General features: G+C 46.5%; 1 pseudogene across 1 annotated transcript; it reads right to left on the bottom strand.

Annotated features, from left to right (window-relative positions):
- Positions 1-557: 557 nt before the first annotated feature.
- LOC147962933 (putative disease resistance protein At1g58400) lies at positions 558-12360 on the bottom strand (annotated as a pseudogene). The gene is made up of 8 exons (XR_015607421.1): positions 12167-12360; positions 10986-12055; positions 8336-9999; positions 2868-3052; positions 1657-2655; positions 1449-1563; positions 1099-1173; positions 558-993 (listed from the first exon to the last, which is right to left on the bottom strand). The product of XR_015607421.1 is annotated as a putative disease resistance protein At1g58400 (transcript).
- Between the last annotated feature and the right edge of the window lie 6201 nt (positions 12361-18561).

Here is an 18561-nt window from a genome sequence, read left to right on the forward strand (position 1 = left end):
AGCACTTGAGCCAACTTACCTCCAGCTCCAGGCTTGAACAATCTACAGGCCAACAAGCCCTGACGCCCTTCTCATCTGCTATTTCTCTTCCTGAGCTTACTCCTCCATGACAATCACCTTGGTCATTTGAACTGTCACAGCCACATTACCATGACATATCCTGAACACACGGCACCTGTCAAAACCATACGACTTGTATGATACAGATCATGCATGTTTGCAAATCTTTCCTTGAGGTTACAGCAGCCAACTCAATGTCAAGGATAGACATCACAAATAGTCCTCATACAGCTATGGTATTGTGTACTCATCAACCCATAAAAAGCTTCAGGTTACAGAAAGGCAACTGAAATTGAACATATAAAGGATGAGTGAGTTGGTAGTCACAACCACGGCGTCCACGTCGGCATGAACAGGAGCAAAGCGGGCAGCGAGCGAGAGCGAGAGAAAGCGGGCAGCCAGAGGAGAGGTTACAGAAAGGCAACTGAAATAATACAAATCACAAGCACCCCGTCTTGATGAATCTACATTATTAATCGTTTTCTCAATCACAAAAGTTTACTGTCGAACATATATAAGATACACAAGCAATTGTCTTGGCCACATATATGGCAGCGAATACAAATTGTCAGTCCAACTTTTAATTCATGTTTTTGCAGCATCGCTTCACTTCAGCTGTCGTGCACATTTCTGAATTCCTGTACTGTACCCACTATACTATACCCACTTGCCAAGGCACACAATTCTAGCCGTATCACGGAGCAGAGCAGAGTAGAGCAGAGCAATCAACTGAAAGAATATAAATCACAAATAGCTATGGCCTTTGGTGCAGTTCTTACAAGCACTCTAGTTGTCAATGACACATAATTTGGTGCAGTTCTGCTTCAGCATCACTTCAGCCTTTGGATCCATTATCATGCGCCTTCTCCTTTCCTCACTCTGATGAAACTACTACTGCAGCTTCTTTTTCCTCCTCCGCAGCCGTTGTGTGGACTAAGCAAGCATAAGAAAGATGTAATTAATACATGTGAATTACAAATAAAATTAATAGACAAAGCTAGCGCTCAAACGAACACATTAAGAGATGTGTGGATTTACCTCCAGATCCGGTCAAGTGCTGGGACAGTATATCCTTCACCCCGACAGCATCACTCTGCCTCCATTACCAGAAGCCTACACAGACAGAGAGGGCAAAAATACATAAGCACCAGTCCTAAACACGTACAGCGTAATGTTCTGCCTAGCACATTGCTAATATAACAGGTGCAAGTATCGATCAGCTTAGTTTCTTTCCAAGTATATTTGTACATATCAAGGAGGGATTTGACGGTTCCAACTGATATTAATTAAGTAGCGCCATATATAGAGCACAACTGCCACTTGATGCACATTTAATATATATAATAGCAGAAACAGTTGGATTAATACCAAATTGATCCGCTAGCTACCTCTCATGCACCTTCTCCTTTCCATGGTCTGCTGTTTGTGGTTCCTTCTTTTCCTCTTCCGAACGGGATGCGGCTGCTTCTCCTTCTCGTTCCTCCTCTGCTGCCATTGCATGTACTGACCAACAACAGAGGAAAGATGGAAACAATAAAATGAGTAGATAAAGCAGAAATTCATACAAATATATTATTAAGAGCTGTGTTATTTTACCTCCAGAATCGATCAAGTACTGGGACAGTGCATCCCTAACCCTGACGGCGTCCTCTTCTGCTAACTGCCGTACTTGCTCCATGTATTTCTCCTCCTGATTGCTCGGCATGCCTCCATCTTCCTCCATGTCTATCACTAAGTTATGCAACACGCAACACGTGTGGATTGTCCATTCCATCTCAAGTTGATTATCTGGATGCCACCCTTCCCCCTGCAGACACTTCCACGTGTCTTTCAACCTTGCTAGTGCCCTCAGCGTAGCAGCTGTAGCAGCAAAGTGTCTTCTGTTGAACTCAACTTTGGCGTCTGAGAGTGAGAGGCCATTATCCAACTCGTAAGGTGTGAGGAGCCAGGGACGAAGAGGGTATCCTGCATCACCAATGATGTATTCCCCAACCTCCAAGCCATCTGATAACTTCAACTTACTGCCATTCAACCGATGAATACCATTGAGCAAAGCACTCTCCTCAAAGAACTTCAAGAGATCACAGTCCAACCAAATATCTACGAACCTCATATCCAGATCAATGACAAATTTCGTTAGCACGCTACCATTCTCCTCATGGACACGTTTTTGTGATCCAAAGGTGATCAGAGCTGTGTGTGCAACACCACAACAGTTTGGCAGGCCGTGGATCTTGTCAAACTTGTGCTTGATCTTCTCCAATTTAGCGGAGCCAGGCCAGCTACAGTGGTGCATTGCTCGATCCCACATAGCCTCAACAAACACCTGAGTTACCAGCGATACAGTTGACTCATTCACACCAAGAGAGGATCCTACGGTAACGGGTGAGTCACCGGAGTTCAGTACCCTTAGAGCGACAGCTACTTTGTCTTGCAAAGACAGCAATCTCCCATCAACAGTGGTGTGATCCCTTGCCATCATATCTTCGAAAAATGGGATCCTCACCAAGCTGCAGACGTAACTGAAAGTACTTCTTCTCATTTTGTACAGAGAGTCAAATCCTTGTGCATCCACCATAGATGATGATAAGGTTTCTGCATGGAAAGAAAAACAAAAAACTAGTTACATGATACTATAGGTATGTTAAACTCGAGAAAACCTATAAGAACAAGTACTTAGCAACATCACTAGGAAGGTACAATATATATGGACAAAAAGCAGGAGATAAAATCGAAAGAATTTATAACTGGCAGAATCAGAGTGCTCAAACAAATTAAGACAAAGCTTGATGTTTGATTTTCTGTACCTTCAAATTTGGTAGAGCTGCTAATATTTGAATCCAACTTGCAGTTGACTCCTCTCGTGTACAAAACGTACCATTTTCTTTGGTTGTCTCCATCACCTGCATATGCCTTGACATGCTCCACTTGGCTGAACTTGTCCCACTCAGTGCCAGATTGTCCCATGGCTACCGCAGAGAGCAACCATAGCCTGCAGAATAACTGCAAATTGTCACGCCTGATGGCATGGAACCCAGCAACAGTACTAGAGGGCGGCCCATTGACAGCGAGCCAGAGCAAGGTGGCTAGGGAGGAGCCAATCTGAGACGTGCAAGAGGGTCGTGTGCGTGTGTGATGGTGAGAATTATATAGTAGGTAGCGTGGTGTGGGGAGAAACTATCATGTATTACCTGAATACTTCTGGACCGTGAGGAGCTGATCTCCCACGACTCTTTCCCCTTCCTCTTACCAACTCCCTCCCAGATCTCGCTGATTTCCCATCTCCGTCTCCTTCCTTCCCAAATTATCAGAGTAGATCGGGGTACGTAACAATCTGGTATCAGAGGTCAGCGACCTGGAGACTGCCTACCCAAAACCGCGGTACCAAACCAAGCAGGAGAAGCAGGCGGCGGCGATGGAAGAGCAGCTTGCAGCGCTAGCAAAGGCCATCAGCGATGGGCAAGTTGCCAACGAGGCGAGGTTGGAGGCGATCCAGACCTCTCTGGAGCTCTGGCGTCCCGCCGTCACGCACATCCAGCAGCAGGTGGATGAGCTGCGTAGCCAAGTCGGCCGCATCGCTCTGCACCCGGCGCTGGCGGCGCCTGCGGATCCAGATCCGGGCTCCAGCGAAGAGGGCGCGGTGGGGCACAAGGCGCCGGCGACGTCCAGAGACGCCCTGGGGCACCACGGGCCAAGTGGCCACGGCGAGCTCTACGATTCCGGGGGTCTGGCACGCGGGGTGGTCACCACCCTGGCGCCGCCTCCGGTCAACGGTGCGTGCCCATCTACTTCTGCAGTTCCACCGCGTCGTAGTGTCGATTGGGGAGGATATGATCACGGGGGTGAGTCGAGGCCACATCATTTTGCTCACTGGGCTTTACCGAAGGTGGATTTCCCACTGTTCGATGGGGACAACCCACAATTTTGGAAGATGAGATGTCAGAAGTACTTTGATGTTTATGATGTTCCACGAGAGTTATGGGTTCGGTTAGCTACGTTGCATTTCACGGGTAATGCTGCACGGTGGCTGCAAATGTTGGAGTCTCAAAACACCACCCTCACATGGGATCAGTTATGCACAAGCCTGTGTGACAAATTCGGGCGTGAGCAGTACCAAGCTCACATCCGTCAGTTTCATACCTTGCGACAGACGAGCACTGTCTATGAATACATGTCTAGGTTTGAAGAGTTGATGCATCAGATTTTAGCACATAACTCAGGGTTTGATCCAGTTTACTTTACCACACAATTCCTAGAAGGGTTGAAGCATGAAATTCGTGCTGGTGTGATGCTCCATCAACCAAAAACATTGGACTCTGCGTTTTCCTTGGCTTCGATGCAGGAGGAATTGCTGGAAGCGCTTCCGCGGCGAGAGCACCGGCGTCAGGACGGAGCATACCAACGGGCACCCCCTCGGCCTCTTCTGGCACAAGGCGTGCCCCCACCGCGACAAGTGCTGCCCGGACCGCCGGCTGCGGCGGATGATCGGCGCGGACTGGATGCAGCCAGGGCACCAGACCGGGGCGCGCGGGCTGATGATCGCGTCGCGGCCTTGCGTAACTATCGACGTGCCCGTGGCCTGTGTTTCACCTGTGGTGAGCGCTGGGGGGCGGGCCATCAGTGCGCCGCTACTGTTCAACTCCATGTGGTTGAAGAACTACTGGAACTTCTTCAAGCAGAACAATATGAGCAACCATTGCAGCAAGATGGCGCGGACGAGGAAGTGCTGATGTCGATCTCCAAGCTGGCCACCACGGGACAAACAACACCGCGCACGGTGCGCTTGATTGGCAAAGTAGCAGATGTGGAAGTGCTTATCCTAGTGGATTCAGGGAGTTCACATAGTTTCGTCAGTGAAGCCATTGCAGGCAGACTAACTGATCAAGTGCAACAAGTACCTCCAACTTCGGTCAAGATTGCTGATGGTGGGGTATTGATATGCTCAGGGGTCATTCCAGCTTGTGCTTGGCAGAGCCAAGGACACACATTCTTATCTGATTTGCGAGTGCTTCCACTTGGTTGTTATGATATGGTGGTCGGGATGGATTGGTTGGAGCAATGCGGTCCTATGTGGATTGATTGGGCAGCTAAGCGAGTGCAGTTTCAGCATCAAGGGCAGACTATCTTACTCACTGGAGTTCAGAGTGTTACATCCAAAGTGGATCCAATCTCTTTTGACCAGTTGCAAATGTTGGAACAGAACAACTCTGTGGCCCATGTGGTAGTCCTGAGTGTCTTGGAGGACAGGGAAGGTGACCAAACAGAACAGACTGGAGTTCCAGTGGAGGTTGAGGAGTTGCTGAGTCGTTTTCACTTGGTGTTTGAAGAACCGCAGGGGTTGCCCCCACACAGACATTGGGACCATAAAATTCCCTTGATTCCAGGAGCCAAGCCAGTGAACATTAGACCTTACTGTTACACTCCGGAGCAAAAATCTGAAATTGAGCAGCAAGTGAAAGAAATGTTGCGAGCAGGGCTCATTGTGCCCAGCATTAGCCCATTCTCATCACCGGTCTTACTCGTCAAGAAGAAAGACCAGACTTGGCGGTTTTGCATTGATTTCCGCCACTTGAATGCCATTACAATCAAGAACACATATCCCCTGCCTGTCATTGAGGAGTTGCTGGACGAATTGAGTGGTTCCACTTGGTTTTCAAAACTTGATCTAAAGGCCGGGTACCATCAGATACGGTTGGTGGAAGAGGACGAGGAGAAAATAGCCTTTAAGACCCACCAAGGGCACTTCCAGTTTCGGGTTTTGTCGTACGGAGTAACAGGAGGTCCACCAACATTCCAAGGGGGAATGAACACCGTGTTAGCGCCTCTCCTTCGGCATGGAGTTCTCGTCTTCATGGATGATATCTTGGTGCACTCGAGCTCGTATCCCAGCCATCTCAGTTTGTTGGAGCAGGTACTCCAGTTACTTCAGGACAATCAGTTGCATGCAAAGCAATCGAAGTGCTCATTTGCACAACGACACATCAGTTACTTGGGCCATCACATCAGTGACAAAGGTGTGGCCACGCTGGATGAACACATCCAGACGATCAAAACTTGGAAGCAACCTCAGACAGTGAAACAACTGCGAGGTTTTTTGGGGCTGGCGGGATACTATCGCAAGTTTGTGCGCAATTTCAGCACCATTTCCAGACCATTGAATGATCTTTTGAGAAAGAATACGCTGTTTGTTTGGACACCCACCACCGAGGCAGCATTCCAGTCGCTCAAGCAAGCTCTCATGGAAGCCCCAGTGCTCGCGTTGCCTAACTTCAAGAAACAATTTTTTGTTGAGACCGACGCAAGTGCCACCGGTGTCGGGGCGGTACTGATGCAAGATTCCCACCCTGTTGCTTACCTCAGCAAGGCGTTGGCACCGAAGAACTTGGGACTGTCGGCGTACGAAAAGGAGTGTTTAGCACTGCTTCTTGCGGTAGATCATTGGCGTCCGTATCTTCAACACTCTGAATTTGTGATTCGTACGGATCAGCGGAGTCTACTCAATTTAACAGATCAGCGACTCAATACCCCCATCCAACAGCGCGCTTTTACCAAATTGGTGGGTCTCCAGTTTCAAATACAGTATAAGGCGGGCACGGAAAATAGAGCAGCGGATGCTCTGTCCAGGCGAGCACATGAACAAGGCGGAGAGCTCGCGGCAGTTTCGGTCTGTCGCCCGATGTGGTTGGAGGCAATTCTCAGGAGCTATCAAGAAGATGCAGCAGCACAGCAGCGAATCGCCAAACTGGCGCTCGCCCCTGACAGTGAGGAAGGCTATACCTTACAAGATGGGGTTGTACGCTTTCAGGGGCGCATTTGGATCGGACAAGATGAAGACACCCAGCATGCGTTAATCAAGGCGTTGCACGATAGCGCGACGGGGGGGCACTCCGGATTCCATGCGACTTACAACCGGGTCCGTCGCCTGTTTGCTTGGAAGGGCCTTAAGGAAATGGTGTTGCAATTTGTTCGGACCTGTCAAGTTTGTTAGCGGGCGAAGACGGAGAGGATCTCACTGGCCGGGCTCCTCCAGCCATTGCCAGTTCCAAAAAAACCTTGGGCTGTGGTCTCGCTCGACTTCATCGAGGGGTTGCCGAAATCTGGAGGATATGATGTTATCTTGGTGGTGGTGGATAAGTTCTCCAAATACGCTCATTTCATACCAATGAAACACCCGTTCACAGCTCTGACGGTAGCCACCTGGAGGATATAATTTCGGACCGCGATCGCATTTTCACGAGTGCCTTGTGGCAAGAGCTGTTAGACTTTCCAAGACAGAAATGCGCATGAGCTCCTCTTACCATCCCCAGACGGACGGCCAGACGGAACGAGTGAATCAGTGTCTTGAGACTTATCTCCGATGTTCAGTTCATGCTTGCCCCGGGAATTGGTTCAAGTGGCTTTTCTTGGCAGAATACTGTTATAACACCACCTTCCACTCCACTTTGGGAAGAACTCCGTATGAAGTCATCTATGGTACCCTGCCCAGAGAGTTTGGCGTGCTTCAAGTGGATGAGTGTTCTGTACCCGACCTGATGGCATGGCTCAAGGAACGTGAAGTAATGCGTGAACTGCTGCAACAACAACTGAAGAAAGCGCAGGATCGGATGAAACACCAAGCAGACAAGCATCGGACAGACAGAGAATTTCAGGTGGGCGACCTTGTCTTTCTCTGGTTGCAACCGTTCATTCAGACCTCTGTTGCTCAGCGCCCCTACCAGAAGTTGGCTTTCCGCTACTACGGGCCATACAAGATCGAGGCACGAGTCGGTAAGGTCGCGTACAAGTTGCAGCTGCCGGTGACAAGCAAAATCCATCCAGTTGTGCATGTGTCTCAGTTGAAAAAGGCCCTCGGAGTAGACACACCAGTGGAAGAAGCGCTACCACCAGCTAATGCAGTTTTGCAGGCAATGCAGGTACCTCTCTACACTCTCAACAGTCGGCAAGTGATGGTCAAGGGCGCTCATGTAGAACGTCTCTTGATCCAGTGGCGCGACTGGCCGCCATCTCTGGCTACCTGGGAGGATCCTGAAGACCTGCAACTTCGCTTTCCAACCACGCCGGCTTGGGGTCAAGCCAGACTCCAAGGAGGGGAGAATGTCACGCCTGATGGCATGGAACCCAGCAACAGTACTAGAGGGCGGCCCATTGACAGCGAGCCAGAGCAAGGTGGCTAGGGAGGAGCCAATCTAAGACGTGCAAGAGGGTCGTGTGCGTGTGTGATGGTGAGAATTATATAGTAGGTGGCGTGGTGTGGGGAGAAACTATCATGTATTACCTGAATAATTCTGGACCGTGAGGAGCTGATCTCCCACGACTCTTTCCCCTTCCTCTTACCAACTCCCTCCCAGATCTCGCTGATTTCCATCTCCGTCTCCTTCCTTCCCAAATTATCAGAGTAGATCGGGGTACGTAACACAAATGCCTTGCCTTTATATCTCGCATGTATTCTGGGAGGTTTTCCATGATGTAATCCTCCAGGACCAGCCTCTCGAGTGAAGCGATGCACTTCAGCACCTTCAACTTTGGGCAGTTGTCGATGGTAAGCTTCTGCAGATTGGGGAGATCGGTGATCCTCTCCAGGTCAGGACATCCATTCACTGTAAGCTCAACAACAGAAGGAAAGCTCTCAATGTAGCTGAGCTGCTTGACATGTTTTAGAAATAATATTTTCAAAGAGCTTGCATTAGAGGCAAGGCCTAGAGGAAAATGCCTCAGTCTGCAATCACAGAGCAAAAGGTTCTCCAAACGGCGCATGGCTTGTACTTGCTCCTCCCACTCCCACTCCTCCCATACCAGCAACTTGAGCAACTTCTCACTGAGCCTAGCATTAGCAGCAAACGAGGCAGTAGATACATTCTCCAGTTGAACTAATACAAGAAACCTGAGTTGGGAAAGAGGACCCAACTCGTCCAAACTGCACCAATCACCATCCATGTGGGCTCGAAACCGCAACAATCTCCTCATATCTGTTAGACCACTAAACCCTCTCCGTACCATACATCCTTCGGGAAGTGAAAGTAACCTCAACTGGCCAAGCTTCACAATGCTATCAGGAAGATTCATCAATTTTGTACATCCACAAAGGTCAAGGAATTGCAACAGTTTCATCTTGGCAATGTTCCATGGAAGTAGAGATATATCAACATTTACTAGTGCTAGATACCTCAGGTGCTTGAGTTCATGCAACGATTCAAGCAATACAGCCATATCTGCAGATTCTATATGCAGAGTCCGCAAACTAGAAAAAGTAACCAATGAATCACCAGGCTTCATCTTAATCTGGACAGTTGAGATCAAAGTTCTCACTGATTGCTGCCCCTGTAGAGATTTCCAATCAAGTTCACCTGATTGTGATCGGTTCGTTTCTATGGAAAACCGAAGAAACTTCTGTGAACCAAGTTTAGCAAGAATATTGTTGTCTCCGTCTTGAGTTACGAGTGCTTCATCTTTAGTCATATGCTGAGCAAATGAGCGAACAACATCATGCATGCTGCAAAGCCATATATCAGCATACGATTTATCTGGCTCTATCCGGTTCCTAGAAACCAACTCCTTGTAGTAATTTTCTCCCAATTCTTCTAAATCATTGGAGTTTCCATGAATTAATCCTTCGCTTATCCACATTGCCACGACTTGATCCATATCAAAAATTCTACTTTTAGGAAGAAAAGAATAGTATAAAAAGCACTGCTTCAGGTAAGAAGGCATATATTCATAGCTTAAGAATACTGTTTGGTTGAGCTCATCGGGCATTGTAGTTGTTGACCATTTAGAATCATCCAAAACCTGCTGCCAGTCACGCTGTAGCCCCCCTCTTTCACGCAAGAGTCCTCCCATTACTTTAACAGCAATTGGTAAACAACCACATTTCTGTATAATTTTCAGTCCGATATCCTTTAGTGTATTGATGTGGCCTTCATCTATCTCACTTGAGCATACCTGCGAACATACAGTAAAGGGACCGATATAGTTAATTAATTATGTATAACATACATACTTTATGCCTAGAAAACAATTTTTCTTTCCATTTCTTTTTACAAGATGGAACATACTGCAAGCAGAATATACTTTAGCACTACTCTCTCATCACTGTTATAGGAAGTAACTCCAAATTTAGCAGGAATCGTATATTGTTTTATTTGTTTTCATATTTTATGGTAACATGAAATTATCTAATCTCTCGAGCATCTATAATGCATAATACTACGTCAAACATTAAGTACTAAATTTGTGTGCAAATTCTCTAGCAAAATTACTGCCAACATCTAGTCTAGTTATTTTCGTGTTATATTCTTTTGTTGTATTGGCAGGGGTTCACCTAAATTGTTATTTTTCTGTCTTAAAATAACTTTTAACTTATATTATGTCCTATGACACTGTTGGAAAACGAGACTGGATATTCACAAAAGGTTACTGCTACATGAATATACGACCCATGTCTCTTCATTGGTAGAAATGATACATATATAATTATCCAAATTTCTAATTATTTTCTCAAGCTTGATTAAACAAAATCTAGGTGTCTTTGAATGTGTCTCAATTAGTGTTGTGGCATATTTGCTTGTTTACCACCATGCTTTGTTGGCACTTGCAAAGTAATTTTAGCCTTACAAAATTACTGACAACCTCTTACCTCCAAGAGGTAATAGTACATAGAAGTAACTAAATTACACATAATTATTGGCTCATTAATTTGGGAGCATCCTAATATCTGTTAATTAACTACTCCCTCCGTCCCAAAATTCTTGTCTTAAATTTTTCTAGATACGGATCTATCTAATCACATTTTAGTATTAGATACATCCGTATCGAGACAAATCTAAGACAAGAATTTTCGGACGGACGGAGTACATAATACTGTTAATAAGTAGATGGAGATAGATTATTCACTTCACTGAAAGATTAGTATTTAATTAAGTACAAACCTGCTTCTTGAGCAATGACCAAGCATCTTCAGGCGCTAATGTGTCGACATGGTGGTACGGCCATATAGCTTTCACCCCCCGGGCAACACGTTCATCTCTGGTAGTGACGAGGACTCGGCTGCCTGAAGCAGCAACGTTGACTAAGGGTATTTTCAGCACGTCATCCCATGCTCTATGGTTCCACACATCATCCATTACCAGAGAGGTCTTGTGGTCAATCAATGTGTTCTTGAGGGTTTCATGAAGGCTGGTCTTTGCACTTTCGGGAGGTTGGGCATCTCCTCCGGCTTCGATGACGGCCCTTCTTAGCAGATCAACATCACCGAAGTTTTGGTTAACGCTCAACTATATCTTTTTGCTAAATTCACCTTGGATTGCCTCGTCATTGAAGACCTTCTGGGCGAGGGTGGTCTTGCCGATCCCGCCAACACCTACGATAGCGACCACCGTGATCATTGTTGACATCCTTTCCCGTCTGCATTATGTGGGCCACCAGTGCCCTTGTGTCTTCTTCAATCTTGTCGCCAACAATAGCCGACCGGTCAAAGTCCCCTACCGTCTCCCGGCTTGGATTACCGTGGCGAGAGGCATGGGCATTGTTGTAATGATCTTCATAGGAACCGAGATTGATGAAGTTGAAAGCAGTGCTCCGCGCCTTAATGCTATCGAGCCTCTGGTTGAGCGCCTTGATGCGGGTGCCAATCTCACGAGCATGGAAGGGATTCCGCATACAGAAAAGCAAGGGGTTGCAACACCCTGCTTCTACTGAGAATGGCCCACGCTTCTCCATGGCTTTGAGCTGGCAGAGGTCGAGGATGTCAGCAGCTTCGTACATGGCGCGCTTGAGCTGACCCACCCAGACTCGGACGGTCTCGTCGGTGATGTTTCTCCTATCGGCGTCGGCGAGGAAGTTCTTGAGGTCCAGGAGCTTGTCGCCCAACTTGTCGATCTCGCCGGAGACGCCCAGCATGGTTCCAAGCTCATCTTGTACCACCTGCTTGAGGTAGTCCCCGATGTAAGATGCAAAAGCATCCAACACCATCGCCATTGGTCAACTTGCTGGCCTTCCGCTGTGATTACAATTAGAGGCAATTAAAGTGAGTTTTAAGTAGCAGACAGACACAAGGAAATAAAACTTGAACACTAACTAACTACCTCAAGCAGAGCACTACGTCACCAACCTTTGAGATTGATGGGATGCACTGCACGGGATAGCAGTCGGCCGCGCAAATACCAGCGGACGGCGGCGGCAGGGGCGATGGCGGTGCTGGGGAAGACCTGGAGGGGTTGGGATTTGGGAAGTAATGCCACCGGCTACTGGTTGGCAGCCGGAGCTGGGTAAAGCATCCGGCAGAGAGAAGCAAGCAAAGCAAAGCATCCCATTCTCATCGATGGAGAAGCAAAGCAAAGCATCTTCCTTTTATTTTCTTTTCGAGTAAATAAATTGACAAAGCAGCTGAGATGGACATTCAACTCAATCATGGTGTGACCCCGCAAAAAAAAACTCAATCATGGTGTGCACCAAGAAAGCAAAGACAAAGAAGCGGGACAGCGGTTCGTATTGTCAAAAGCGAACGATCTGGTGTGGAGAGCAAATCTGCTTAACAAGTTTTTAACTCTGTCTTATCACAATATTCTCTGGAGATAAACAAATTTACAAATTTGTAGTGTGAATGGGTGCAGCTTATTGTCATGACCCCACCACCACATCTCCAAACTTCTTAGTGATAGTAGCAAACAGCTGCGCTTGCCTGAGCTAATTAGTTGTCACACCACCGCGCGCACGAGCACATTCACACAGCATCCGCTACTAAAGAATAGAGTCTCGGAGTTTCACCATCAACAAAGTTACTGCAGACGTCTCGTTAGTTTGGATATAACTTGTAATAACTATTGTTAGTTTGTGTCGTATCGCCCCGAGTTATTCGGGTCAGCTAACTCTAGTTTAGAACTCCAGGGGTCCTTTTCAAGCACCTGGTTCCGAGCTCTAGGGTGAGCACTCTAGGTCTCACCCTAATTCATTATACCTGATAATGACGGTATTTTTGCGTTGTTACCTTGTTACACTAATGCACTTTCCAGGTTTCCCGAGTGCCTGTAAAACTCGGTGAAAGCTGATTCCAACACGGCAGAGAGTTCTCCGAATCCAGCTCTTGGCTAAGGGTACACGTTCTGAATCCTTCAGGCAAACACCATTTTATCTAGTACCACCCGTCGGGGACTCTGCAGCCACTTAGCCGAGACCTAACCAGGGTTCTCCGCAAAGAAACAAAGGCACTTGACAGGCCGGATGGATACGGTGCTGGCCACATGGCACAAAGCTTTGCCGCGAGCCGGCACGAAGAACTCGGTGAATCTAAACGCACACAAGGGTGACACGCGGCCTGCCAGGTTCGCCCACAGTTCAACTTCACCGAGGCCTTAGTAGAGGCACTAGGTATGATCACGGAAAAGTTTCAGGTGATACCGTGATACTTGTTTTTGGGCCGTTGGATCTCAAATCTGACGGCATCCAAAGAGCTCATGTACCTATGCGCATGGTTTTAAATAGAGGATAGCCAGGTGGTAGCGGACTTGAGTTCGCGTAGCGGAATGCGGATAGTGCGCCATATTGCGGGCACTATGTCCGCGTAGCGAATTTTTAAAAATAGTAGATTATTGTGTATATTTCTAGATCGTTAACAAAAAGTAATAACATTTAATTATAGCAATAGCGAACGCTATTGCGGACGCTATCTTCGCTATTTGAAATTATGCTTGTGAGCAATTTCAAGACTTTTGAATGACTCTTTTGCAATTTTAAGATCCAATGGCTCCCAAGAGCCTGTATCACGGTATCACCTAAACATCAATATCACATGACATTTCCAGGTATGATCACGTCCGTCCGCTTCTATTTTATTCTTTTTGAAAAGGAGGAATACCACCTGCCTCGGCATCATGTGATGATGCAATCATCTTTATTAAAACAGGGTGTCATCATATACAAGAAACAACGTAAAAAATGGCTGGCCCAACCACAACCGTCCGACAACAGGATTACATGACACATACACATAACCAATTACTTCATAGCAATACAAACCGACTGCATGTATCCCATGCTATCATCCTCCAATGGTTGCATCCAAAGGCTATAGGCGGCTAATCCTCTGGTACGTTGCATAGAGCGCCACATGTGAATCCATCATGTAGTTCTGAAAATAACCTTGAAAAGTTAGTTATACTTGTCATTGTAAAAACACAATCGTTACGGCAGTTTCAAATTTCCCAAAGAGAGGCAGATATTTCCACCCGGATATTTGAGATGAACACCGGCTAACCGGTTCCCAAAAAAATTCAATACATCATATGGCATCATTAGCCAAAAATGTACATGCAAGATGGTATCCTTCTTCTCGTAAAATTAAACTTGAATTACTTCACCAACCATTGAGATGGACACAATGTCCTTCTGCTCATTCGTCTGTGGAGGGCATGCAATTCAATCATGGTGGTGTGCACCAACAAAGTGAAAAGGAAAGCATGACAGTGCCGCACATTTGTTGTCAAAAGTGAACGATTTGGTGTCGGAGAGCAAATATGCTTAACAAGTTTTTAACTCTATATCGTATCACAATGTGGTTCTCCACGGAACACTCTCCAGAGATAAACAAATCGCACGTCTGTCGTATGAGTGGGTGCAGCTTATTGCCGTGACCCCGCTACACTACTAGAGAAAACCTTATACACAGAACTTTAGCAGCAGCGAGGGTCAAAAAAGCACGCTGGTGCTAGGTAGCAGTAGCGAGCCTGCGAAAACCGCGCTCCAGATAAAGTTCTAGCAGTAGCGCGTCTTCATCTAAACACGTTACTACTAAAATTCCCACGGCTTAGCCGATAGGCTACACATAGTAGTAGCGACCTATAACGAACCGCGCTACCGCTACTTTCTTTGTAGCAGCGCGTTTTAGTCTAAACTCGCTACTGATAGAGGATATAAAATTAAATGGAAAGCAAATAGAAAGGTAATTGAAAATGAAAGAAATAGAATAAGGTGAAAGGAAAAAAATGTGAAAAAAACTAAATGAAAAAGGGAAAAAAAGAGAATGATGTACCAGTAGCGTGTATTCCAGAACGCGCTGTAGCTAACGTAGTAGTAGCGCCCTTTCTGGAACGCGCTAGTGGTACTTCTGACTTAACCACGCGGTCCGTCCTTCCCCACGGCCACTTCATCCCCCAAATCCAACTCCACTCTCGCCGCCGCCGTCGCCCCTCGGCCGCCGCGCGCTCTCCGCACACCCTCTACGCCGCCCCGACCCCAGATTCAACGCCGGCCCCGCCCCCGACCACAACGCCGCCCCGGACGCCGCCCCCGACCCCGACCTCAACGCCGCCCCGGACGCCGCCCCCGCCCCCCGACCTCAACGCCGCCCCGGAGCCCCGACCACGACCTCGACGCCGCCCGCCCCTCCCTCGTCGTAGGCACCCGAGGTGAGCACGCCTGCTCCTCCCTCTCCCCTACCTCTGCCTAGGGTTTCTACCTCCATCAAATTAGTTAGGGTGGAAACGAATCGGATGCGGATGCGGCTCAAATGAGTTAGGGTTCATGTAAGGGTGGAAACGAATCAAATTTCTAAGATGAATCATAAAACGAGTAAAATTTGACCACTTATTTCACTTTATAGTTGGATAATTGGAATATCCGCTACCACTTTCCACCCCTATAGGTTCATCAAATTAGATGGTAATTAGGGCAGTAGTTCTTAGGTACTAATTAGTTAGTAAGAACTAGGTACTAGAATATTTTTATTTATAGTAAGTTTATTTTTAGTAAGAACTAGTTGAATTAATAGAACTAGTTAGTAAGAACTTGTTGCTATTTTTTTAGTTAAAGAAATTTTCCCGCATCGACGTGGACGATGCCTATCCCGCATCCTCGTCGTCGAGTCGGCGGAGGACGACACCTGCTTGACCAGATGGGCCATGTCCGGGACTGGGCTCCGCCGGGGTGGTACTGGGAGGCGCTACCTACCGGGGGGCGCAGGTTGGTGAGGAGCCAGCCTGTCGTTGACCCGAACCTTCTTTGGTGGCGGTCGCGTGGGCCCGTGACGGTCCAAAGGCTCGAGGACTCCGCGGAGGTGGTGCGTCACCGTGTCAGTGAGGAGGACGCGCACGTCCGTCGCTACTTGTTTGCGTTGGATCACAGGTTCTCCAATACCTGGCAGGTTCTCCAGGGATCTCACTGGAGCTATGATCCCGTGATGGTTCCTTCTCTGTGGGTGTCCACCGCCCGTGCCGATACCCGTCGTGTGCTAGGGTTTTAGTTGTACTAGTGATGTTATATGTATGACACTTTTCGGGATGTATTAGTGATAATATTCGACGATGTACGGACGCATGAGATGATTTACTTTTGCTTATTGAATGCATGCTAATTTGAGTCTTATAAGATATTTTGAAATGTATATCTTGTGTTGCTCAATATCCAAGTGGCCGGTCATGTTTGCAGGTTACACCTCCGAGTGGCCTATGTTTTGCCGGAGTGTTGATTCATTTCCGTTCCGGCAAATTTCAGGCGCTCGATATATCCTATTTTAGCAAAGGTCATGCCGGATTTTTCCATGAATTTTGGCATGACTTTTGCCAGAATATGCAAGAAATATCGAGTGCCCCGGATTTGTGTGTTGAGTATCCTGGTAGTTGTCTTCTATCGATTTTTAATTAATGTTTTAACTATGAACATAGGAAATGTCTGACGACAAAAAGGATTTCGGTATTTGCAAATACTGCGAAGACGAGCGCGGCCTGTGCGGCGGAATCTTCCTAGATGATGATAGACGCTTCAGCATCAAGCTGGACGAGAACTTCGTAGTGGATACAGTAAGTCACAACGACAAGTCTTTTTTCGTAATTAAGCATGACATCTGCTTCATTTGCTTCAACTTATATTTTTTTACTATTCTACTAGAGTATCCCCTGCCATGCAAGAGTTTTTGTATTGGATAAGATAGGTTTCAGTCATACTATGGAGGTAAAGAAAGTTTATTTGAAGACCGAGCATGGTTATATTTTCCACAGAAAATTATACAATTCAGACGACTACACCTATTTTGGATGCAAAACATTGCGAGCACTATGCAAGACTTATGCATTTCAGCCTGATATGGTTATCACCTTTGATATTCGTCCGGAAGATGATATTGAAGGTAATACCGACATCTAGGTCGATGTGCAGACGCCTCCAGTTACACCAAAATGTAAGTTTCTCAACCATATTTATGTCTTTGATATTGTTTATTCAAAAATAGTTGACAACTAATTTATATTGTCAGCTTATTTCGGTGCAAGCAAACATGTCCAGCGCTTGGTAGACAGGACCTACTACTGTCCCGGGGCTGAACTAAACTGCTAGGAGCTAAGTCATTATGTTTCATGGCTTGAGGATCTTGATACTGTCAAGACAAATTTTCTTCCTGGACTTAGAAATCTTAGTACTGAAAACGTGCGACCAATAGTGTTCGTCATGAACTACGGTCACATCTATTTAGGAAGGATGGTAAGATTTTTACTATTTGTCCTTAGTGCATCTTTTCCATACATTATTTGTGAAGCTAAACTTCATTGCTAAGTATGTGACCATACGGTGTTCTTCAACAGGGACTCCCGATGAATGTTGTGCCTTATGGGATCGAGACTAAAGGTACCATGAGTATTTTTAGCTTACGGCCAAGATATCCTACATGTTACTTTAGTGCATTCAAAATCAGCGATGAATGCTTAATAGTGTAAGACTGGACCAGATATGTGATGGGGGAGCGCAGACAAGTACTAGGGGGCAGCAAACAGATGTGCTACCCAAAATTAGGAGACAGGTTCATCTGCATGCTCCAACTTGATCAAGGAGGAGAGCTACACATGTTTTATGTTGTTTTACCTAAGAGAGAGCAACAGGAGTGATTAGCTAGAAATGAGTTTGAGGATGATGATGTTCTACACTATTACTATGATGATAAAATAGCTAGCGTTGGTGGTAATGACTGATGATTATTATTAGCTAGTGTTAGTGGTGATTAAATAAATATTGTTGGTGGTAATGATTATGATGATGATTAAATAGCTTGTGCTGGCGGATTAGATTCAAGTGGAGGCAACATGTGGTGCACATCGAAAGTACTACTAGTTCAAACTAGATCAAGTTTGGATTAGTAGTATACTTTTGACATGCACCACATATTGCCTCCACTTGAACCTAATCCACCTTCATTTGACACACTGTTATGGACATAATGATGTAAACCTCATAAGTGGTATTGTACCAATATTTGTACGATGGCGCATAAATACACTAAATAAAAATACTAGTAGCGATGGAAAGGAAACACGCTGCCAGTAGTTACATTAGCAGCAGCGTGGGAGTGAACAAGCGCTGCAGCTATTTGTCCTAGCAGTAGCGCGTGCTGCACGCGTTACCGCTATGCAATAGCTGTAGCGCCTTATTAATAGCGCGCCTACCCGCGCTACTAGTGAGCACAAAACCAGCGCTACTGCTAGGGTTTTCCCAAGTAGTGCTATCACATCTCATCATTATCTCTAC

Source organism: Triticum urartu, chromosome 6A, assembly GCF_056163025.1.
Source record: "Triticum urartu cultivar PI428250 chromosome 6A, HENAU_Tu73, whole genome shotgun sequence".
Lineage (NCBI taxonomy): Eukaryota > Viridiplantae > Streptophyta > Magnoliopsida > Poales > Poaceae > Triticum > Triticum urartu.